Source organism: Taudactylus pleione, unplaced genomic scaffold (assembly GCF_031769625.1).
Source record: "Taudactylus pleione unplaced genomic scaffold, aTauple2 ptg000519l, whole genome shotgun sequence".
In the NCBI taxonomy this organism is placed as follows: Eukaryota; Metazoa; Chordata; class Amphibia; order Anura; family Myobatrachidae; genus Taudactylus; species Taudactylus pleione.
The window spans coordinates 691386-717272 of NW_028284921.1; the positions used below are offsets into that span (position 1 = coordinate 691386).

The 25887-nt window shown below is 50.2% G+C and overlaps 1 protein-coding gene and 1 pseudogene across 5 annotated transcripts in view; both read left to right on the forward strand.

Annotated features, from left to right (window-relative positions):
* NSUN7 (NOP2/Sun RNA methyltransferase family member 7) overlaps positions 1-25887 on the forward strand; it is a 97132-nt gene that overhangs the window by 2114 nt on the left and 69131 nt on the right. The gene's annotated exons all lie outside the window — the stretch shown is intronic.
* Positions 19427-20426, forward strand: LOC148501386 (uncharacterized; annotated as a pseudogene).

Consider the following 25887-nt stretch of genomic DNA (forward strand, 5'->3'; position numbering starts at 1 on the left):
GCAGACAGGCAGCTCAGGCTGGAGGGTGATCCTATCAGGCCAGAGAGAGAAGGGAACACTGGGGGTGATTCAGACCCGCTCGCAAGCGGGTCGATGTTTGCAGAACTGCGCATGCGCCACCATCCAGCGTGTGCATGCGTGAGACCCGGCCAGCAACGTGCACTCCGTCGCTACGGGTCTTGCACCAAAATGGGGTGGCTGTCGATTGTGATTGACAGCTCGCCCCGTTTTGGAGGCGTGCAGGGGGGGTGGCTACACAAATGGAGGCACGTAGGAACGCCTGCCGTGGAACGCCTGCCGTTTGTGGGAGGCACCACTGACATCACCAGTGATGTCAGTGGTGAGCTTCCTGCTCTATTTAGAGCAGGAAGCTCACTGGGGCTTGCGGGAACAAGACCCTACCACAAGGGTCTCGTCGCAAGCCGCGATGGTCGCAACCATCACCTGGCCGCTCGCAAAAGCTGTCACACACAGCTTAGTGAGCGGCCAGGAGGCTGGCTCAAAAAAAAAAAAAATGCAGCCCTGATTCAGAGCGAGCGCTCTGAAAGAGCGTCCGGCTCTGAATCAGGACCACTGTCTCTGTCTGGCTTCCTGCAACTCCAGGTGGTCGATCCTTTTAGGATCACCCCCCTTCTGTAGCCAAGCCAGCAGGAGGAGGGTGTTGCGGCAACTGAGGGGCAGGCCGCATGGGCTGAACCCAGCGGTTGCCAGAAGATCAGCTTCCAGCAGCCATCGGCAGGCTCCTCTGACACGGTCACATCATATGCCAGCTATTTCTCATGCATAAAAATCTTGGGGCTTATTTATGAAAGCTAAAGCCAAATATATATTCTCAGTAGTTGCTGCTGTCTTGGTCAATTTATCAAGCTCCGAAAAGATTAACTTTACGGAACATAAGCTTGCGAGCTGGGCGCTCCTACTTCTTTACTGCACAATGGAATATGCTGGCGCTGTGTAAGTAAATGTTAATAAATAATAAGCATAACTCTGATAGCTAACACAATCCGAAAATGACGCAAAATGCAGGAGATTGTGGGTCCGCGGGTAGGGGATGGGGACAAAATGTTGTGAATCAGGTCATATTGGCTCCACCCCCTATCTACAGCCCCTTGCTTCCCGGTATTATGTTCCAATGCTGCCCACTTTACTAGGAAGTGGGCGGGATGCGGGAGATCCATCCACTCCTCCGGGGTCCGGGAGACTAACCAAAAAATGAGGAGTCTCACACACCTTCTGAGAGAGTAGGTACAGATGTGTCCTTGCTCATCTAGAGCCCCAATACACCATGCAACGCTATATTACTGCCATGAGTGAGCCGTCAGGTCCCATGTCACTCTGCTAGTGTTGGGTGTCTGATCTTACCGAGAATGCGTATGTTGCAATGCGACTAGGACGTACCAGGAGACTGCGCTGATTTATTGATATTTGACACTTGCATATCTGTGTGCGACTGAGACTGTAAACAACTTGGCGTGGAAAAAAGCTGTGGCCGCTGCATCGTAGCACTTCACATGCTGATTGAGAGACCAGTCGTACACAGATATACAAGTGTCACACATCAAATTAATCAGCACAGTCTCCTGGGGACTTAGGAGCATTGTCGGCAAGAAAAGACGCGAAAACGACGGCCAACACTAGCATAGTATCACTGGACTAGGCGCGCGGAGAGGGGCTGTATCGGGCAACTGCAGCAAAGACGAGTGAGGACACATCTGTAAGTATGTCCAAGGATATGTAAAATTGCAGACAACCAACAAATATAAAAGTTTTGAATAGTTGGCTTTTATTCTTTTATCTTTAACAACTGAAAGATCCATGTAATGTAAGTAATATAAAGTAGTGGTGTATTACTTCTCCTTACTTGTCCAACCAGTTTGCAGTCAGGTTTGGGATCTAGCTGTAAAACCCACAAGCTCATACCAATCTGAGTAGACAGACGTTCCTTAGCAATGGTGTTGTCCTAATAACAGATTACTCTATCCTGAAGGACTCATGCTGGGTAATTTTATTTATTACCAGTTATCTATATAGCACACACATATTCCACAGCGCTTTACAGAGCATATTTGGCCACTCACATCAGTCCCTGCCCCAGTGGAGCTTACAATCTATATTCCCTATCACATGCACACACACAAACTAGGGTTAATTTTTGTTAGGAGCCAATTAACCTATTAGTATATTTTTGGAGTGTGGGAGGAAACCGGAGCACCCGGAGGAAACCCACGCAAGCACAGGGAGAATATACAAACTCTGCACAGTTAGGAATCGAACCCACAACCTCAGTACTGTGAGGCAGTAATGCTAGTGAATATTGCTTTTCTATATTGTCTGGTATTTTCTACAGTATACTTCTCATATAACGATATGAAAACATGTTTGTGCCTGCAAATTAGGGGTATATTTACTAAAGGTCGATTTTTAATCGATTTACAATCGACCGTTAGTAAATATACCCCTTAAGCTGCATACACACACAACGATTTTGTTACCAACGATTTTATGAACGATTTTCTGTCAGATTTTTTAAAGTGTAATGAACGATTTCTTTGAACTACAAACGATTTTTGCATATTCCCTTAATGAAAATCGTTCAGTTGACAAGGCTGACTGAACTACAAACGTGAACGCGCATGAACGATTATCGTTCATCGTTTGACTCAGAAACTGAATGATTTTTTTCAAACGATTATCGTTAAACAATATCGTTTAATGATAATCATTCAAAAAATCGTTGTGTGTGTATGCATCTATAGTGTTTGGTTGTTTTTGAGGCAAAACTATTTTGTAAAAGTATATTGATTAATGTAGAAATGAGCATTGCTTGTTTCTTTGCACACATCTTTGTGTGCATTATTACATTTAAGTATGAGGAAAAACAAAGTTTAAAATAATAAGTTATCTGTGAATATCTTTAAACCAGAGGCCCCTAATGATCAAATTAGACTAAAAAGCCCACATTAGCGCATGGAATTCAGGGCTTTTTCTCCTTCATTCATAGGAGACACTGGAGGTATCAAGACTGTGGGGTATAGACGGTATGCAGTCGGGAAGCCGGCGGACCTAATCCCGACAGCCGGCTTCCCTACTGTCATATCCCGGCAAGGGTCTAAAGACAGGCGTCCATATGCCGATGCCTATCATTAGACGTACGCCGGGAGCCCGACGCCCAGCATCCCGATCGAAGGGACGCCGAGCGCGGATAGCCGCGGGGGGACTTAGGGTTAGGCACTCCCCCCAGGAGGTTAGGTTTAGGCTAGGGGAAGGGGGGGGTTAGGTTTAGGCACTTAGAGGGGGGATTAGGGTTAGGCACTGGGGGGGAAGGTTCGGGTTAGGCACCCCTAAGGGTGGGTTAGGGAGTAGAAATAGGTTAGTATATACTTACTTACTTTGACGATCAGGATTTCCTCCTGTGCCGGGATGCTGCTGTCGGGATTCCAACCGCCGGGCATGGGTCCGGCGGTAAATCATACCGATTCCGTATAGACATTGCTGAGTGGAGCTGGCACTTTACATTTATTTGGAAGCGTGACTAGCTCCTCCCCCTCTATACCCCCCTACAAGCCTAGTCTAAGTCTGTGCTCGAGGGGTGCTGGACCTATTTTTTACTCCTCCTCAGGGTTTAGATAATTTCTACAATTAAGCATTGAGGACAGACAGGCAGCAGCTGCACTGCCTGTCTGCACCGTGGGAACTGGATCCGCTCGCAAGTGCATGCACTTCGCCTGGGGTCCCCGACTTCAGAGAACTCCGTCTCTATACAGGGGTTGCCGCATGCCGCTGCTTGCAGCGAGCATAGCAGACCCCCAACAGTCACTAGCCGCTGCCAGCAACATAGCAGCAAACTGAAGTACTTCCTGGCTCCCTGAGTAGTCGGGTAGCTAGGTTAACCAACAAGAGGCGGTTTACAAATATAAGTATGGGACTGCTCTCTGGTTGTCCTAAACACTTATCGGCAGCACAAGTGTGTAAAACAGACTTCCCCGATTAGTGGGGCAGCCAAGCAGTAAGGATGGGAGATGCGAGTACACAACGCGCCGAGCGGGGGGAGTGGAGCTTAGCTCAGGAGCCCTGCTCCTTCCTCCCAGCAGCCCCAGCGCATCCTGAAATCGCGCTGGCGGCCATTACACAGAAAGCCTGCTCCTGGTCTGTAAGTACAGTGGGGTTTAGGCTGTTCAGGAGAGCATCCAAGGCAGGTTAGTAACTACTTATCTGTCAGTGGTTACTCCTCCTATGCCTAGCGTTTTCTGGCACTGCTAGGAGCGCTGTTAGGGCTGGTGTGGCTCTTTTCTGCCTCTCTGTATCCCAGCTTATTCTTCTCCTGACCTATTTCCCCTCGGATATAGGCTCAAACTCCTCTTGGAGTTCCTTAGGTGAATCTGGAGCAGTGTTCCCAGAAGTGAGGGGGAATGCAAAGTATGCCCCAAAAAAGGGGGGGGGCCTTTCAAAATTTGCTATAGGGCCCACAAAGTTCTAGCTACGCCCCTGGTTATGTACATTTTATTTACGTTTTCCTTTCATTTGTGTCCTGCTGACTTTTTTGTTTTACTTACTATATTTGATTTATGAGCATATATTGTTTCCAAAATAAGTACAGTACAGTAGATTATTTATTATGGGAAAATGAGTCATCATAATCCGATATAAGGCAGCAGCATAATGCAGTAAAAGCTGCAAGTAGAGTTTCTATCATTGCTGCCAGAAGCTACCCACAGACTCTCAAGCCTATCATCATATATAGGACCTACCTGCTTAGCTTATCACAGCTTTTAATCAGATGTCAATCTTTTAAAATCTGGAGATTTTTAGTGGCATCACCAATTCATAGCTGTCAACATTTTAAATACCTTACCTAGTACTCTTACCTGCCAGATCTAAGCACACCAGGCTCGATACTGTCTCAGTGGCATGCTTCATTAGTTTGATTGATTATTTTGCATTATAATTACTCCAATAAATATAAACTTATAAAGTCATGAGGTCAACATAGATAAGAATTTCATGTAACAGTCAGAAATAAAGGAATGGTATTAGCCAGTTGTTTCTAGAGTCAGACATTTGGAAATGGAAATTACGGACAGCTGGCGACTATGTTAATTCTTAATTAAGATTTATGAACCATTTGACATAGGGCCTGATTCAGCAGCGTACGCAATTTCACCTACGTATACAGATCGGCTGATTGTTCAGTACTGAGCATGCGTAATGCGTAAGAATCGCACTGCACATACGCTGCAATGGCACTGCGATCACGCACGCAGATAGGCCTGAGTGACAAGCCGTTAGCGTTTGGGAGGGGTTTCAGAAGCACAGGCTTGTCTGTCCCTTTGAACGCCGTTGCATGGGTGTGCATAAATCGGCCACTGAGATTGCCTACGCAACGCCTAGAACTCACTGCCTAAAACGGACCTTCAATTTCTGTGACGGTCAGAGCTGCTGTAAGTGTGCGTGACGGGCCAATGTGCTTCCATGTTACCGATGTATATGCAGGACTGCGATGTATTATGGATGTGAGAGAGTAGCACTGGGGTCTCTATGCTGGCTGAGCTATGGTTGGCATTAGCATATTTTGGCAGCTTCATTGTGTACGCTTATGCACTGCGATCGCAATTGTGATCCATCCTGAATCAGGCCCATAATTGTAAGATGATGTAACTTTACTTTCAACAGACCTAGGGGTAGATCTACTAACCATCGGTTTTTCTAAGCCGCTGATGATTGTTGGCTTTGTCTGATGGATTTAAAACAGCAACTGTAATAAGTGCTAAACAAGTCTGATTTAGCATTTCAACCCCCTACATTTCAAGGATTATACGTACTCCTAATAAATACTAATACACAAATGTGGTACAACCCACAGCAACCATATGTTAGCCTTGTGGCTGGCTCTGGTTAAATCAATTGTCTAACTAGTTGCTTTGTAGTAATTTACATTTGCGTAATGCTGGGTACACACTAGACGATCCGGCGGATCGGAGCAACATATCCGGCACATCATCTAGTGTGTACCCGCTATGTTGTTGACTATGCGCACTCCCGCGAGTCGTCACCGACATCCTCTATCGGCCGTCGCTGCCAGCATCGCCAAGTGTGTAGGCACTTGCCGATGCCGGCTCCCATCGCTTAAGATGTCGGGCACACTAGACATCGTCAAGTGTGTACCTGGTTTTGGACTTCTTTTCCCAAATTAGCGATACCACTACTATGTAGCTTATCCTATCAATAGCACTAAGCTGTCCAGAATCAGTGCCAACTGTGCTGATTAACACTGGAACCCCGGGTGGATGGTACAACAACTCAACCTCCGCCGTGCAGCCATTATTTCCAGGTCTCTGTAGTTTGGCTGAAAAGTGAACTTCTCTATTTATTAGTCTCCCAGCTCTTAAATTTCCCTGTTTTGCAGGATTATAGCAATAAAAGCCAAAGCTTTGTGACATTCAGGCAGACCATTGAGAAGTACATTGCATGCTTCTCATTGGTTCTCCAGACACCGTCTCCTCCCCCAACGTTGCCGCCATTTGAAAGTGACATCACTATCACAAGCTGTCACACATAACCTTCAACTGTTCCCCTGTAGAAAGGAAATGTCCCTATTTCTACTTCAGGGTCCATAGGGTATCCACAGGATACCTTGGGGTATAGGTGTGACGTCAGTCGCTGGGCACCATAGAGTTAAGCTTTTTAGCCTCCCAGGATGCACTAGGGTCCCCCTCCTATACCCCGCCCCCGAGCCAAGGCACCTCAGTTTAGTTTGGTGCCCGGCCGGCGTCGGGTGCACCTGTCGGAGTGGGGGGCTAGAAGAGCCCCTGAAGCTTTCTTCAGTGCAGCTGTGGCTGCACATCTGGATGTACAGCATGGACAGTCAGTCCTGACGTCCATGCTGTCTTCCCTACACCCCCGCCGGTACCAGAACGCCGGTACCGATCCGGGGATGCTGGTGAGCATCTGGGGTCACAGCTAGCGGTGACCCCAGATGTTCCGGACCATGGCCGGATCCAAGGGGGACAAAGGTAAGCAGCGGGGTCCCGCGGTGGGTCCCCGCTGGTCACATGGTCCTAAGTCCCCAGGCAGGGGGCTCCCTGGGGACTGGCTGCAGCGTGGAGCCAGGCGACCAACCTGCGCTTTCCACTACCCCCTGGGACAGCGGACCACAGCAGAGCGGTAGCGCTGCGGCGTCCCAGGGGTTAAATGCATGCCAGGGGAGCGCGCCTTCCCTGTCTCACAGCCGGCGCCTCCCCCGCTGCACACAGCCCTCTCTGCATGCTGCCGACTGGTCCTGTGGCAGCGCTCCTCCCCCAGGCCAGCCTCCTCTCTGCTCCTCGGCTGCCATCTTCTCCAGAACGCATGGTGAACGCTGCTGGAAGTGCTGGACGGAAGCATCGTGGTCTGGGTCCCCCCGCATACCTCTCCTCCGCTGTGGCTCAGGTCTGTGTATGCAGCGCTGTGTCCTACCAGGCCCTGTGTCTGTGTAGTTGAGTGATCAGCGCTGTTAGTGCAGGAATTGTTATTTCTCTGCATTGTATGTGACTGTGCTAGCGCTGCCTGTAACTTTTCTTCTCTAAACTGTCAGCTTTATTACTGTCCCTGTTCTTCTGCTAAAGCCCTTGCGGTGCGGTGCTGCAGGGTGGTCTCTCGCCTATTTAATACTTAATTGGTGAGAGAGGTCACATACGTGGTGCCATCTTGTCTGAAAGTGATTTTCCCCTCCGGCTACAGTGTACCACGTGCAAAGTACCGTTAGCGGAGGGGGAGGGTAGCGCGGAGGGCCTTTGCCGGCAGTGTTTGTCCATGGCGCGGCCTATTACGGTTACAGTACCGGTACAGGAGCCGCCCTGGGCTTGTTTCGCTCAGGCGTTAACAGCTTTAGTGGGCCAGTTAGCTCCGCAGCCCGCGTTTACTCCGATGGGTTTGTCCCAGCAGTCTGTGGTGTCGTCACCCATGCAGGGGTTCCCACGACAATTGGTGGTACCCCACAGTCTCCCTATTTCCCCGCTCCCGGCGTCTCTGTCCGCTCCTTATGAGGATGACGAAGGGACGTCTGATGATGGGGAGATTCTGGATCCTTACGATCAGGAACCTCTCCATACTAAGGACGCTGATGCTAAGTCCAAAGTATATATTCCTGGACTTATTCGGGCGGTCCGCACAGCCTTGGTGATTGAGGACGAAGTTCCCCCAGCGGCTAAATCTAAGTATGCCTTTTTCAAAGATGTGAAGGGCGATGCCACAGTCTTTCCTCTTTCGGGTCAGTTGGTGGACCATTTAGAGGAGGCGTGGAAACAACCTGGCAAAAGATACCAGCCGCAGAGACGCCTGGCGGTGGCTTATCCGTTCGCGGATAATTATTTTGCTAAGTGGGAATCCCCTCCACAGGTGGATTCTCACGTGACCCGTCTTGTCCGTAGTGCCACATTGCCGATGCCATCCATGTCCTCCCTTAAGGATGCTACGGACCGCAAGGTAGAAATCTGCCTGAAGTCCGCTTATTCCCTTGCAGGGGGGGCAGCACGGCCGGCTATGGCCATTTGCTGGGTTGCCAGAGCGATGGAGCGCTGGGCGGATTCATTAAAGGCTTCTTTTGAATCCGACTGTCCGGCCGAACAGGCGGAGTTGATTGGCAATCTCCGTGATTCGGCCACCTACATCAACGAGGCGGCTCTAGACATTAGTACTCTGGTGTCTAGAATTTCTTCAGCAGCGGTAGCTGCTCGTCGCACCTTGTGGCTGCGATCCTGGAAGGCGGACGCAGATTCCAAGAAAGGTCTGGAAGCGTTGCCGTTTACCGGAGAAGTTCTCTTCGGTCCGGATCTGGATAAGATTGTGGCCACGCTGGCGGCAGCCAAATCTGCTTGTCTCCCATCGGCCGCTGCTCCTTCTGGTTCGGGACCATCGTCCTTTCGGTCATCTAGGGCCCAGGGCAGGCCCAAACCACAGTCGTTTCCTCGACAGGCTGGCCCTAAGAAATCGGTCAAGCCCCGGAAGCAGGCATGGAGTACCAGACGTCCGGCCCCCAAGCCAGATGACAAGCCTGCGGCCTGACGGTCCGGGCCTCCCTTTGGGGGATCCCAGGGTGGGAGGCCGCCTGCTACAGTTCGCCCAGTGTTGGTTGACCACTACGACAGACACTTGGGTTCTGGAGGTGGTTTCCCACGGATACGCCCTCTCCTTCCGGCACAGACCCCCGGCTCGCTTCTTCACCACGGGTCTCCCATCAGACCGGAACAAGGCTACGGAGCTGCGGAAGGTATTGCACACTATGCTCCAGGCTGGAGTTATAGTGGCTGTTCCATTCTCCCAGAGGGGCCAGGGTTTCTATTCAAATCTATTTTTGGTACAGAAACCCAATGGGTCATATCGTCCGATTCTCAACCTCAAAGCACTCAACAAGTCTTTGCGGGTCCCGAAGTTTCGGATGGAGACCCTACGGTCCATCATTCTGGCGCTGGAACCTGGGGACTACTTGGTGTCATTGGACATACAGGACGCTTACCTGCATGTCCCTATTCTTTTGCGCCATCAACAGTTCCTCAGGTTTGCAATCCGCAGCGACCACTTCCAGTTTCGGGCGTTACCTTTTGGCCTGGCAACAGCACCACGTGTTTTCACCAAGGTGATGGCGGTCATGGCGGCTTCTCTGCGGCTGCAGGGAGTCCGCATGTTGCCGTATTTGGACGACCTGTTATTGGTGGCAGGATCTCCAGAGCTCCTGTTACGCCACTTGGACCTGACCATTGCACTGCTGCAACGGCACGGCTGGCTAATCAACTGGCAGAAGTCCACTCTAATCCCGTCTCGGAGGATTCTGCATCTTGGAGCCTTATTGGACTCGGGACAGCAAAGGATCTTCGTGACGGAGGACAAGATCTCTGCTTTACAGTCAAGGGTGCGCAGTTGCCTGCACAGCCGCCGGGTGTCCTTACACTCGGCGATGAGGTTACTGGGCTCCATGGTGTCGGTGTTCGACATGGTGGAATACGCCCAGTTTCACTCCAGACCTCTGCAGCACCTGATCCTGTCCAAGTGGAACGGGCTGCCTCAGTCTCTGAAGTCCCAGACGATTGTGCTCACCCAGGAGGTTCGCCTGTCCCTTGCGTGGTGGTTACAGACGACCCACCTCAACAAGGGACGTCCGTTCTGGGTTCCAAATTGGGTCCTGTTGACAACGGACGCCAGTCTTCGGGGCTGGGGAGCAGTTTCGGGTCCACACTTGTTCCAGGGCAGGTGGACGCCGACAGAAGCGGAGCTTCCAATAAATATCTTGGAACTCCGTGCGGTCTTCAATGCTCTCCAGCAGGCACAGCGGTTTCTCCAGGGTCGCCCGGTGCAGGTCCAGTCGGACAACGCTGCCACCGTGGCCTACATAAACAGGCAAGGAGGAACTCGCAGTCGGGCGGCTCTCGTAGAGGTCTTTCGGATCCTGGTTTGGGCGGAGCGCAATCTTCCGGCCATATCAGCGGTCTTCATCCCGGGAGTGCTAAATTGGGAGGCGGACTTTCTAAGTCGCCAGGACGTTCATCCGGGGGAATGGTCCCTGCACCCGGACGTTTTTCAACTACTGGTGGACAGGTGGGGTCTTCCAGAAATCGACCTCATGGCGTCCCGGCACAACAACAAGTTGCCGGTGTACGGGTCTCGCACAAGAGACGAAGGGGCGTCTCTGGTGGATGCTCTGTCCGTCCGGTGGACGTTCCGGTTCGCATACCTGTTCCCTCCGGTCTCCCTTCTTCCACGGTTAATCCGGAAATTCAAACAGGAAGGAGGGACGCTCCTGTTGATAGCTCCCGCGTGGCCCAGACGGCACTGGTTCTCAGACCTTCAGGGTCTGTCCGTGGACAGTCCTCTGCGGTTGCCGCTATGACCGGACCTTCTGTCTCAGGGTCCTTGCCTTCACCCGGTCCTGACTCGGCTGTCTGACGGCGTGGCTGTTGAGACGGCCATGCTGAGGTCCCGGGGGTTTTCCAGCTCTGTGGTGCGTACCATGTTACGAGCTCGGAAACCGTCTTCCGCGAGGATATACCATCGCGTGTGGCATACGTTCTTCCAGTGGTGTCGACCAAGAGGTTATGCACCGCGGGAGTTTCGTCTGTCTCGGATTCTCGCCTTCCTGCAAGCGGGACTAGATCATGGGCTTCGCCTTGCTTCTTTGAAGGTACAGGTTTCGGCCCTATCTGTCTGGTTTCACCGTAGGATTGCTACAATCCCGGATGTGCGCACCTTTATGCAGGGTGTTCTCCGCATTCAGCCGCCCTTTGTTCCACCTGTGGCGCCTTGGGATTTGGCTGTGGTCCTGAGGGCTCTCCAAGGACCGCCGTTTGAACCACTGGGCTCAGTGGATCTTAAGTGGCTAACAGCTAAGACTGTTTTCCTTCTGGCCATTGCTTCGGCCAGACGTGTTTCTGAGTTAGGGGCTCTTTCTTGTAGACCCCCTTTCTTGGTTTTTTATGGGAACAGGGCAGTGCTCCGCACTCGGCCCGAGTTTCTTCCCAAAGTTGTTTCCCAGTTTCATGTTAACGAGGAAATAGTTGTTCCGGCCTTTAACTCACCGGGTCTTTCCGTGGGTGAGGCCTCTTTGGATGTTGTGCGGGCCTTAAGGACTTATGTTGACCGCACTTCTTCGTTTAGGAAGTCGGACGCTTTGTTTGTCCTCTATGGCTTCCGTAAAAAGGGTTGGCCTGCTTCAAAGCAAACTTTGGCAGCCTGGATCCGTATGGCTATTTCTGAAGCTTATCTTCATGAAGGCCTACCGGTCCCTCCTTCTCTGAAGGCTCATTCCACTAGGTCTGTGGGTCCTTCGTGGGCAGCTCGACGTGGTGCCTCGGCAGTTCAGATCTGCAAGGCTGCTACGTGGTCCTCTGTCCATACCTTCGTGAGGTATTACAGGTTTGACACCTTCGCCTCTCAGGATGCTTCCTTCGGGCGGCGGATTCTCCTTTCTGCACAGGAGCGTCCCCACCCTTAAAGGATACTGCTTTGGGACATCCCCAAGGTATCCTGTGGATACCCTATGGACCCTGAAGTAGAAAATATGAGATATGGTAAGAACTTACCCTTGTTATCTCTATTTCTACGAAGTCCATAGGGTTCCACAGGACTCCCGCCCTGTCGCACCTGTGCTGCAGATGGGCTTTGCTCTGGTCACCGGTTTTCCGTCTCCCTCTGGTGAGAATGTGATTCTTGTATGTGTCCAGATCTTTCTTCTCTCTCTTCCTTCTCCTCCTCCGGCCTATGGCTTGATAACTAACTGAGGTGCCTTGGCTCGGGGGCGGGGTATAGGAGGGGGACCCTAGTGCATCCTGGGAGGCTGAAAAGCTTAACTCTATGGTGCCCAGCGACTGACGTCACACCTATACCCCAAGGTATCCTGTGGAACCCTATGGACTTCGTAGAAATAGAGATAACAAGGGTAAGTTCTTACCATATCTCATATTTTTTTAACCATATAGTTACTCTGGACTTGATACTCACAAATTGTGACAGAATATCGGATGTAAATGTGGGTGAGAACCTAGGATCCAGTGATCACCAAGCAGTATGGTTTAGTATAAAGACAGGTTCCAATTCAAAGTAGGAAGGCTGACTGCAGAGATGGAGAGATGTGTTACTGTGTCAGTGGCAGACTGGAGGAACTTGGAAGGAGTGCAGGAGAGGTGGGACAAAATAAAAAATGCAATACTAAAGGCTACAGACCGTTGTATTAAAAGCGTTAAGAAAAGCACCAGGAAAAGGAAGCCAGTGTGGTTTACAAAACAGATATCAACTAGTGTGAAATTAAAAAAGATGGCTTTTAGGAAATATAAGCAGACTCAAAATAATAACGACAAAGAGACGTATCTTGCCAGAAGGAAGGAGGATAAGAAGGTGATTAGGCAAAGGCAGAAGCTGAGGAGAAAATGGCCCAGTCAGTAGATAAAGGGAGCAAAACTTTTTTTTAAGTATATAAGTGAAAGGAGGAAGTCAAATGGAGGAATAATAAGACTTAAGACTAGGGATGTGCGCCGGACCATTTTTGCCGGATTTGGTTCTAATTCGTAGTCCGGCTTTGGATTTGCCAAACTGCGGTGACTGGCTTTGGATTTGGATTTTTTTTAACAAAAATTTACAAAAAAAGCTAAAATCACATAAATTGGTCCTTTTTTTCTTCTTAGAGTATCATTAACCTCAATAACATTAATTTCCAGTCATTTATAGGTAATTTAGACCACCCCACAGCTTATAATATTGTTTTCAACATTATTGGCCAAAGGTTGCAGTGAGCTGACTGGTTACTAAGCAACAAAGCAGCGGCACAACGACACAGACACCACAGTATAAAGCACATCTATGACACATTGCCACACAGCAGTGGCAGAAATGAAAAGTAGTGCACCCACCCAGTGGGGTATGGCCAGCAGAATCACAGTACTTGTTTACATAGTGGGCTATGGCCCAAGGAGTCACAGTGCACAATCTTATTCACATTCCATCACATAGTGCCCCTGATTCACATTACACCATAAAGTAGTGTCTATTATTTGTTACGACACACAGTAGTGCCCCTTTTACACAATGCCCACAGTAGTGCCCCTTTTACACAATGCCCACAGTAGTGACACTTATACACAAAGCCCACAGTAGTAATGCCCCTTATACAATGCCCACAGTAGTAGTGCCACTTATACAATGGCCCCAGTAGTGGTGCTCCCTATGCAGTGCCACCAGTAGTAGCATGCCCCCCAGTAGTATGCCCCCATTAACATGCCCCAGTAGTGGTATGCCCCCCATTAGCAGGACCCCATTAACATGCCCCCAGTAGTAGTATTCCCCCCCTTAGCAGGCCCCCAGTAGTAGTATTCCCCCCCCATAGCAGGCCCCCAGTAGTAGTATTCCCCCCCCTTAGCAGGCCCCCAGTAGTAGTATTCCCCCCCTTAGCAGACCCCCAGTAGTAGTATTCCCCCCCCCTTAGCAGGCCCCCAGTAGTAGTATGCCCCCCCTTAGCAGGCCCCCAGTAGTAGTATGCCCCCCTTGGCCCCCAGCAGTAGTATGCCCCCCTTAGCAGGCCCCCAGTAGTAGTAGTGCCCCCTTTAGCAGGCCCCCAGTAGTAGTATGCCCACCTTAGCAGGCCCCCAGTAGTAGTATGCCCCCAACTAGCAGACCCCCAGTAGTAGTATGCCCCCAGTAATGTCCCCTTACGCACAGACACACACACATAAAAAAAAAAAAAACCTTACCCGAATCCCCACTCCTGCCGCCATCCGCTCTGCTGTATAACGCGCGGAGGGAGCCGGAAGACGGAGTCTGTGTGACTCTCATTGGCTGCCGCTGGCGGCTGTGTGTTTGTGTCTGCGTAGGGCAGATCGCTATCACAGCGGTCTGCCCTACACTAGAGGAGCCCTGACGTCGGATTCTCTCGCGAGAATCCGACATCAGGAGGCTGCGGCTCGGCCTCGAACGGGGATCCGAGTCAGGCAGGGAGCACCCGAACAGCGTTCGGGTGGACTCTGATCCCCAATGTTCGGAGCGGTTCGGATTCCACGAATCCGAACCGCTCATCTCTACTTAAGACAGAGAGTGAGTACATGATCGAGGGAGACAAAGAAATAGCAGATCATCTAAATAATTATTTTTGTTCAGTATTCACTACAGAAAAAGAGGGGAAAGGGCCACAGTTAAGTTGTAGAGGCATTCATAAAAATTAAGTACATGAAATTTAATTTACAGAGCAGAGGGTCCTAACAGAACTCTAAACTGAAAGTGGATAAATCAATGGGGCCGGATGGGATACATCCAAAGATACTAAAAGAGCTTAAAGAGGTCCTGGTAACACCATTAACAGAATTATTCAACCAGTCACTAGTATCAGGAGTGATTCCAGAGGACTGGAAAAGAGCAAATGTAATTCCACTGTACAAAAGTGGAAGCAAATAACTACAGATCAGTGAGCCTTACATCAGTAGTGGGAAAAATAATGGAAACACTATTAAAAGAAAGAGTGGTGGAATATCTCAAATCCAACAGCATGGATTTACTCAGGGAAGATCATGGCAAAAAAATTTTATTGACTTTTTTGACTGGGTGACAAAAGTAATAGATCAGGGAGGGGCTGTAGATGTAGCTTATCTAGACTTTAGTAAGGCTTTTGACACGGTCCTGCATCGCAGAATGAAAATCAAACTGGAAAGCTTGGGATTGGATTCTATGACTGTTGAATGGATAAGATCTTGGTTGCAGGATAGGAAACAGAGAGTTGTAGTAAATGGAGAGTATTCACGGGAGGGAAAGGTAACCAGTGGAGTACTCCAGGGATCAGTACTTGGGCAATGCTTTTTAATATCTATGTTGGTGATATTGCAAATAATATTAAATGGAAAGTATGCCTTTTTGCAGATGACACAAAAGTTTACAACATGGTAGACACACTAGGAGGGGTAAAACAAATGACTGAGGATCTGGGTAGACTAGAGGAATGGGCAAGAACATGGCAACTACAGTTTAATGTAAAAAAATGCAAAATCATGCATTTGGGTCTCAATAACCTAAAGGCTAAATATAGTATCAAGGACTCTATATTTGAAAAAACAGAGGAGGAAAGGGATTTAGGAGTCACCATTTCAGATGACTTAAAGGCAGGCAAGCAATGCACCAAAGCAATGAGGAAGGCAAGTCAGATGCTTGGTTGCATAGGGAGAGGAATTAGTAGCAGGAAAAGAGAAGCGATAATGCCACTGAATAGGCCTTTGGTACGGCCTCATCTAGAATACTGTGTTCAGTTCTGTAGGCCATATCTCCAGAAGGATATAGACACATTAGAGACGGTACAAAGAAGGGCATCTAAAATGGTGCATGGCCTACAGCACAGAACTTACCTAGAAAGACTAAAAGATCTTAATATGTATGGTTTGAAAAGTGAAAGGGGGGACACTTTCAAATACATGAAGGGTTTTAACAAGGGACAGAAGGGAAGCATTCTTTAAAGGAAGAGATATACAAGAACACGAGGACATGCACCAAAACTGGAGGGTGGTAGGCTCAGAGGAAATTTGAGGAAAAATTACTTCACAGAAAGGGTAGTGGATAAGTGGAATAGCCTCCCATCAGGTGTGGTTGAAGCTAAGTCTGTGGAACAATTTAAACACGCTTGGGATAGGCATAAGAATACCCTTAAGAGAGACTAAGGAGCAAATAGGGTTGAAGTTGCCAAAAGGATACATGAATATGGGCAGACTAGATGGGCCAAGTGGTTTTTACCTGCCGTCAAATTCTATGTTTCTAGCTATTCATATTTATAATCTTACATTTATACTCTGATTCACTTCAGGTTCTATTTCTTAATAACTCTGATGTCCCCATGAAAGTTAACATTTATATATCACCGCATATTGCAGCCATTTGGAATGTTTTTTTCACCGCCATTTATCAATCTGAGGCTCCTCTTGGAGCCATGGTGGTAACCCAACTTTTATGTGGACATTTCCTCCCCCTTACCAGCAGCCTAAAGGGGAGAGCATAGTTCCCCTTCAGTAGATGTACCCTGACGTCATCAGTTATTATCCATGTGGACATAGAGGGGGAGATATAAACCTGCGCCCGAAACGTGGCATGCAAAGCGAGCTTGCGAGGGAACAAATTTCATCTTTTGGTGGCTTTTATAGGCATGGAACCGCACTTCTGCCCTCACTCCATATCACTTCCAGGTACAACTACTGAAGGGCAACTATACACAACCTAGCCTAAAGATGCTGGAAAGGAATTCAGGGGTGAAGGCGCCGGGATAAGGGGGAGGGACGCTAGGCGGTCCGCTGGCCAACGGCACGAATCCCTGGGGGTGGGGGGGGTGCCGGGGGGGCCAGGCCCGTCCCGTTTTTATCACCTCGCTAGCCCCGCTGGCCCATGGCAGGGGGACGGGGAAGGGGTTAAAAGAGGCAGCCATAACCTAGGGAGGATTGTTACCTCTCTCCTGCAGCCAGGGACACCACGCTGCCGGCCTCTCTCCCACAGCCAGGGACACCACGCTGCCGGCTTCCGCCGCTTCAGCAAACAGCCAGCACACAGCAGGCACCGCGCTGCTGGCGTCCTCCACTGTAGCAGGCAGCAAACACACGGCATAAAAGTCTATGCTGAGAATGGACATAATGCAAGCTGAGCAGCATCCCACAGCAGAGCGCCCGGGGAGGAGAAGGGCTCTTCCGTTCCGGTACAAGGAAGGAGAGGATGGTATTTCCCTGAAGCAGCTCCACAAGGCAGCCAGTCCCTCCAGCCAGAATACGAGCTACAGGAAGAAAGTAGCGAGAGCGCCACCTGGTGGCCGGAGAGCATACAGGAGGAAACAGGCCAACCAAGGCAAGTCACCGTGCGTAGCAGGGGGGCAGCGGAGGTCACATTTCCCTGGGGGCAGCAGCAGACAATGGCAGAGGATGGACGAGTGTGACCCCGTGACTGAAGACCTGGCTCCAGAGGGCACAGAGTCAGACTGTCCACATTCGGGGGGGGGGGGGGGCAAAGTTTACACAAACCACAGCAGACCATCGCACCTCCTCCCTTAGGAGCCGGCCAGCAGCAGCAGCTATCTCCAGGTCCATTAAGTAGCAGACCCAGGACATCGCATAAGACGGGTGGCAAGGAAGAGTAAGGTAATCAACCTACAAGGCCAGGCAGGGTCCCAAGAACACGAGCCACAGGGTAAATGGGTGTTTATCGCAGAGACTCAGCAGTATAATAGCCCAGTTCATCGGGCCAACTTTACCCCGAATCGCCCGCCCCGTAGAGACCAGCAGACGGGGGGTACACCAGGCAAATACATTATGGGGAGGCCCCAAAATTCGCTTGACCAACCCCCGCAGTATAACTCCCCTTCCAGAAGGATACTATCAACCCCCACCAGCATCTACAGGCTGCAGTCATCCACAAGGGCAGATGTGCAACAGGACTTACCAGCCATTTCAGCAATCAAGCACGGACTCGGTAATAAGGGCGACAGATTGCTGCAAGCAGAGGTCCAAGAACCACCGGCCCAGCGAGCCGCATAACAGGGTTGGACAGCACAGGGTCAAGGCAGCGCAGTCCACGCCGCACCCAGCGGGACTTCGGCACAGCCTGGTGCCAAGGCAAGCGCAACAGCAACGTCGGCAAGGGAGGCCGACGCAACGGCAAGCGCGCCGCAAGAGCACATCACCACACCAGCACACGGGAACGGTGAGATGAATCACGTTAATAATGTTCAGAATGCTAGTGTTATGTTATTTCATGGTAGCAATGCTAAGAATGGGGATGCTATTTTGAGGGATATTAACAGCATGTATAGTGGTAAGCCTAGTGTGGTTCAGGGTCAAGATGTCCCAGTAGTTAACAGTAACAGTGTGCAGAGTGCAGAGTTTCAATTAGGGGAGAGTGTTGACGGCGCGCACAGTAGGGATAACAACAGCGCTTCAGACTCAGAAGAGGATACATCGTGTAAAGTCTTAAAGGAACAGCAGAGGTTGGCTAGGGTTAACTGTAAAAGGAAAAGGTCAGCTGCCCCGGGTGCGGACGCAGCCGCGGGCAGGCTGGGGCATGCGGAAAAATCAAAATCCGTTTTCTTGCAGCAAGGAGGTTCAGTGGATTACGAGCTTGGCGCATTGGAAGCACACTTGCCTAAGAAGCTTAGGAAGGAAATTGAGAGAGGAGATTTCATTGACATATGCTCGCTCACTGAAGAAGGTCTGAAAGACAAGGAAGGTTTCAGCGAAAAAGGCGTAGGGCAGGGCGAGTCCTATAAGACGATCGAGCATTGGATAAGTGGGATGTTTGCGTACGCAGTTTACTATGTAGAGGCATACCCCAACATGGCCATGAATATGATGAAATATATAAATTTCATCTACTCCGTATATAAGGAGTTCGGCGGGACTGCTTGGCGGAAGTATGATGAGGCGTTTAGGTTAAAGTCACAAGGGCAAAAGCCCATCAATTTCGGCACAAGAGATGTTGATCTTTGGCTGAAATCTCAGGCCAGGGGTATGGCAGATAAGAGTAGCGCAAGGTCAAAAGAGGGTACAGGCTCAGGGAGGCATGGCACGCACAGGCAAGATAGGCCTCAGTGCTATGCCTTCAATGATGCACGTTGCACCAGGGCCTATTGCAAATTTAGGCACGCATGCACTTTCTGCAGCTGCAGTCACCCAGCAAAAGACTGTTTTAAAAAAAAGGGACGACAAGGGGAGAAAGTATCCAGAGCGCTTGTGCCTGTCAAAGGCAACTAGCCCGGTGAGGCTAGGTGGGATCCTGGAGTGGCTAGCCAGGTACCCCAGGCGTCATGAAGCCCAGTTGTTGTAAGAAGGATTCACGGGGGGGGTTCAGGATTCCAGTAAAAAGGGTTGCCCCCCCAGGCGCCTGCTGCAGGAACCTGTGTTCCATCAACGCACAACCAGAGGCAGCGCGCAAAAAAATCGTGAAAGAATTAGAGCTGGACAGAATGGCGAGCCCATTTCCGGCCCCGCCTCTACCCGATCTAGTAGTGTCCCCCCTGGGTTTAGTTCCCAAAAAAGCGCCTGGGAAGTTCAGACTCATCCAGCACCTATCCTTCCCGGAAGTGGCGTACGTTAACGATGCCCTAGACGAGGAACAATGTTCCGTGCAGTATCAGTCGTTCGACCAGGCAATTAAGATGGTCAGGGCGCAGGGGAAGGGAGCCCTGCTTGCAAAGCTAGACATTGAATCAGCTTTCAGACTACTCCCGCTGCACCCGGATAGTTTTGGCCTCATGGGTTTTCGCTATGATGGATATATTTTCATAGACAAATGTTTGCCCATGGGCTGCTCCATATCCTGCGCTTTGTTTGAGATTTTCAGTTCATTTTTGCAATGGTGCCTGGAAGTGCGAACGGGTATTAAGGCAGTAGCCCATTTCCTGGACGATTTTTTTGCTCGCAGGTCCAGCGCAGTCAGGACAGTGTGCGCAGCTGCTAGGTGAGCTCGAGTCTATGTTAGGCGAGTTCGGAGTACCCATTGCCAGGGAGAAAATAGAGGGCCCAAGGGCAGTCATTTCATATTTGGGCATAGAGATTGACACAGTAAGGATGGAGTGTAGGCTGCCAGCGGAGAAGGTGCTGAAGCCCGGTAGGGAGATCAGCTCGTGCGCTGGCGCAAAGAAAGTTACCTTGGGCCAGATGCAATCGCTGTTGGGGTTGCTCAGTTTTGCGTGCAGGGTAATCCCCATGGGGCGAATTTTCAAAAGGCGACTTTAGCGGGCCACAGCGGGGGTGAAGAAAAAGCGTCACTTCATCCGCATCAATAGGGAGTTGAGAGAAGATCTACTGGTGTGGGAAGGTTTTCTGCGGCAGTTCAACGGAGTGCACATCTGGCCTAGCGCAGTGCGGCCAAACCATGAGTGGCAGCTGTTCAGACGCAGCAGGGGCCACAGGCTTTGGGGCATATTTGCAAGGAGAGTGGTGTGCGGCGACATGGCCGGATAGTTGGAGGGACAGGGGCCTGACAAAGAACCTGGCAGCTTTGGAGTTATTTCCCATAGTGGTAGCGGTGGACATCTGGGGTCACAGGCTGTCAAACAAGTCCATACAGTTTTGGTGCGACAACATGGGGGTGGTGCAGGCTATAAATAATCAATGCGCGTCATCAGCACCAGTAATCAGGTTACTGAGGTGGTTAGTGGCGGCCTGCCTACGCCACAAGATCACATTCAGGGCCAAGCATGTGCCAGGGGAGCAGAACGTAATCGCAGATGCACTGTCGCGCCATAACTGGGAGGCGTTTAGAGCAGAAGCACCGCTTGCACAGGTCAAAGGCTGAACATGCCACTCTCATCTTTGGCAGATAGTCGAGCAGGGCTAAGCGATTTGGTGGAAAGGTCCCTATCCCCAAAGACATGGAGAGCCTATGTAGCAGCCTGGAAAAAATGGCGCCTGTTTCAGAGTAGGGGAATCCCACAGGGTAAGGAGCCCCCGCAGCAGCTGCTGGCATTCTTGGAAAAATTGAGGCAGGGTCGGGCATCTAAAACCACGGTCTGCACCACATTAGCAGGTATATCATTTTTTTTTCCAAGTTAAATGGTAAGCGAGATGATACCAAGGCATTCATAGTGCGCACCGTGATGCGCGGGTGGGCGAGAACGGAGCCAAGGAGGCTAGACACTCGTGAGCCAGTAACCATAGAGAGGCTTAAGAAAATTACACAAATAGTGTCAGCAGTGTGTAGTAACGAGCTGGAGGCACAGTTATTTAGGACAGCGTTTATCATGGCGTTTGGCGGAGCATTTAAGGTGGGGGAGTTAGTAGCCGAGTCAAGTAGAGCTGTGGGATCCGGCTTGCTGTTTGGAAATGTGAAGGTGTATGAGGACATGGTGTTGTGTAAGGTCCATAAGTCTAAGACAGACCAGCTAGGAAAGGGGAGATGGATCCAGCGGCGGTGAACGCTTTTATAGCAGGGAGGCCAAGGGGAGGGGACAATTTTCTCATTCATGCAGACAAGTCAGCTCTGACCAGGTATCAGTTTATGGCCATATTCAAAAGATGCATTGCGGCAGTTGGATGGGACACAAAAAGGTTTGGGACACACTCCTTTAGAATTGGCACAGCAACATCTGCGGCCAGTCAGGGGCGCACAGCGGAAGAGATAAAAGGGCTGGGGGGATAGAGGTCGGATAGTTACAAATCATACGTCAGGCCGGTGGCAGGGACGGCAGCGCAGTAGCAAAATATGCTAATTTATCTCACCCTCAACCCCCCCTCCCCCTTTTTTTTTCTTTTTCACCGCTTTGTTTCACAGGGGCCAGTAGGAAGAAGAGGGTATGGATCACCGGGCATTCGTACATATACTGGGCAGCCGCGCGCAGGTATTACGGGCGCCAGCTGGGGCTGCCGCAGGAGTCACGAACAGTATTCTGGTTTGGACACAGGGGTATGTTATTGGAGCAGGTTAAGGAGGCTCTGCTCAGAGCAGAGCGCGCAACAGGGCAGCCCGATGTGATTGTGTTGCACCTTGGGGGCAACGACCTGGGGAAGACGAAGTCTCTGGACCTGATAAGGATGGCCCGGGAGGACATTACATGGATTAAAGGGCGGTGGAGCAAGGTGCACATTATATGGTCAAGAATCATCCCAAGGCTAGCTTGGAGAGGAGCCAGGGTGGGGTATGGTTTAGACAGGGCCAGGAAAAAAGTGAATGCAGCCATCAGAAGGCAGTGGGTGCTAGCGGTGGTGGCACCATCCAGCACAGGGATTTAGCAGTGAAATGTGGAGGTCTGTACAGAAAAGACAGAGTACACCTGTCCGACATAGGCCTGGACATATTCAACAACCCCTTGCAGGACACCCTTGAGGGCTTGAGGTGGTAGGGGTCGCAGGGTGGGGGGCCTCCGTTTCACGGGGACCTCGTGTGGCGAGGAAAGAACGGTACACAAGGCATGGTAAGTAGGGGATTGTCAGAATGCCTTGCATAGTCACCAATTAGTAGGCCGCATGCCTGGTTCCAGCAAAATGCGGCATGGGCCATACGGGCTGCGTGCCAGGTGAGGGTGGTATGCGCATGGTAGCTGGTCCCAAAAGGTAGAGGGCGTGGTCGCTTGCCTACAAGGTTGGGCTGGGCACGCCCCAGGTTGAGATTGGTAGGGGGCGTGGTTGCCTGCCCACGTGATTGGGGCCAGCATGCCCCAGGCAGTAGAACACCATAAGAGCCTTGTGCACCGCGTTCTTTTTCCTTGCCCTGCAACTGGTGGTAAATTGTTATGTTGAAATAAAGCTGTGACCGATTTATTTGCCCAAAAAGTTGCGGTCTCGTCTCAGTTATTGCTTCGCCCAAGACGACGGGTCGCCGGTAAGTCGGCCTCTCCACCCTTACAGGAAATACATGGTCAGCAACTGCGCAAGCTCAGTTTGACACGACCCAGAGGGGATTCTGCCAAGCCTCTCTAAGCCTCTCTTTGCAGATCCCCATAGGAATATGTAAGGTATGCTTCGCTTACAGGGCCTGATTCAGAGCCGGACGCTTTGACCAGTGCGCTCGCTCTGAATCAGGGCCCTCCTACCTAAAAATGGAGCGGCCTCCTGGCCGCTCGCATAGCTGTGGGTGACCACCCACAGCTTATGCGAGCGGCCAAAAAGATGGTCGCGATGGTCAAGACCATCGCGACCATCGGGCTTGTGACGAGACCCTGCGGTAGGATCTCGCTGCCGCAAGCCCAGGAGTGCTTTTGGCTCTATCAGAGCCAAAATCACTCCCACTGACATCACTAGTGATGTCAGTGGGGCCGGACCCAGACGGCAGGCGTTCCCATGGGAATGCCTCCGTCTGGGCAGGCATGCCCACCAAAGGGGGCGTGCTGTCACTCACCATCGACAGCACGCCCCCTTGGTGCGAGACCCATAGCGACAGCTTGGCTGTCGCTATGCGGGTCTCGCGCATGCGCACGATGGAGCTCCCTCCGTCGTGCGCATGCGCATTAGAGCCACATCAACCCGCTTGCGAGCGCTCGGCGCTCGCGAGCGGATCTAATTTAGGCCCACAGTCCCTTGATAAATATGACAGACACAGCAGTCCCCATAGCAGGCTGTGGAGAAGAATTAAGTTAAGTAACCATCGAAAAAAATAAGTATCTCATGAGAAATCAGTGATTTCTCTATTGTTTCCCTTTGCTTAAATACGAGGAAGCATTGATAACCCCTTCTGTTTGTAGTCATGTCTAATCAACTGATACTCCATTTAAAAATGAAATTTGTCTATCCAACTAGAGAAACTTGCCATATTTACATAATCACTGCTTCTCAGCTCTGACCACTGTCACCGCAGGCTCTGCTCCGCTCCAAACACTTACTGTACGCTGCTAAACTAACAGCCTTTGATGAAGTTTCTGGATTTTGCTTGCCTCATGTTCCCCTGACATCCATAGTATACTGTACACTGCTCTGCTATACGATGATAGCATATTCTGATATGTGGTATACTGTAATGTGCATTACAACACATTATTAGTAGCACAGGTGTCAGGGGAGCACGGGGAAGGCTGTAATTATAACAGATCATAGTCAGCTTAAATAAACATTTTGAATTAACTATTTTTAAAACATATCTAAGCATCCCTTCTTCCATGTAATACATTTTACAGGACCTGAGTTATACTCCTACATTGATAACACAAATGTACCTCTCACATCGGTAATCTTTTAAAGTATTTAGTTACACAGTAATTTAAAAGTATGACCTCCTTTTTATTCACATACTTCATTGGTGGGGCTCACCTGCTAAGTTGCCGGAGGTAGCGATCCCCAGTATTCCCTTGTATAAGGATTGATAAAAATTTGTTTCATTAATTTAAATTTGGCTCTTTCACCACAAGCACTAGATTGTAATTGCCCTAAAAAAACAAAGTATTCTACAAGGCGGATACTTTATTGATAAGAATGAAATAATCCCTTTAACTGTGAGGGAATATGTATAAATGTATAGAGTACTTTAAAGTCTGATTCATCACAGATTGCAATTGTAACAGCGTACGCAGAACGGCCGATGGTGCGTACTGTGCATGCGTGTGCACGGCAGTGCGTGTATGCAGGCCAGTATTGCTATAGGTCTGCGATTACGTACACAGATACAAATCCATCGCAGAGTGAGTGCCAGGACATCAGCGTTTGGGGGTGGTGACAGGGGAGTGGTCAGAGCAACGCAGGCGTGCCTGTCCATTTGAACGCCGTTTCCTGGGCGGTCATAAATAAGCCACTGTGATGGCATTCGCAGCTTGAGTACTCACTGCATGCAGCGAGAGTTGCAATTTCTGAGACGGGGTCAGACCTGCTGTAATTCTGCGGGAGGGCCGATGCTACTCGATGTTACTGATGCAGGATTGCGAGGTCTTACGGATGTGAGAAAGTGGTAGTGGGCGTCTCTACGCAGGGAGAGCAGTCGCAAACATTAGTATATTTTCGCAGGCAGAACATGCATGCGTAAATGCAGCTACGATCGCAAAAGCGATCTGTAATGAATCAGCCCCAAAGAGGGAAGCATCAGAGCTGGTATAGCGAGCTGTGAGCCGCCAGTGATGGAAATACTGCCTTTGCATATATAACTAATATATTAATTATTCTGGTATAAACCAAGTTGCATATTTTTCTCTATTTTAACTCATGTTGAATACACGTTACCCATAATTACACAATATGGATATATATATTATGTGACTTTACAAAGCATTCGTCTTGTACGGGAGTGAGTCTCATGTTGCTGCACTAATGCATCTCATTGAGACGTCTCTGGTAGCTACACAGGTGGCTTCATATACTGTATCACACATCTCTTGACAAATCCATCAAGTCCCCCCACTGGTGCCTAATCCTTACCCCCCCTTCCCACACCCTAAACCCAGAGGTGTAGCAAGGGTAGAATAAGTGGAGCTCATGCCCCGGGCACTGAAGCCTGCAGGGGGCGCCGGGCAGCGAGCAGATTATTATTTTATTTTACTGATTCCTGCTCCGCACAGCACTGTCTCACTGCTTCAGCTGAGACTTCCTGGGTTGTCCTTTGTCATGTGACTGCTGCAGTCACATGGTACAGTCTACACTGTATACTGATTGCACAGGGCAGACTGGCTGGCTCTGCTGCTCCTGGTCCTGCCTGTGAGTGCTAGCGATAGGCTGCTGCTGCTGTTCCAGACCTGCAGCTCCTGAATCAGGTAAGGAAATATCAGTTGTACAGAGGGGCAGTTTTGAAGGAAGTTGGTGTACACAGGGGCATGATTGAGAAGAGCAGGTGGGCACAGTTGTATGATAAGCTGGTGAACAGGGAGGAGGGGGAGGTGTGTACATGGAGAAAGCTCTGTCCCTGCGAATCTTCTCCCCGCACTTCTCAGGGTATTTATTGCAAAAAAAAATACCCTGACAATGTGACTGCGCATGCGCCAAGTTCTGACCCCAGCGCACACGCGACCAC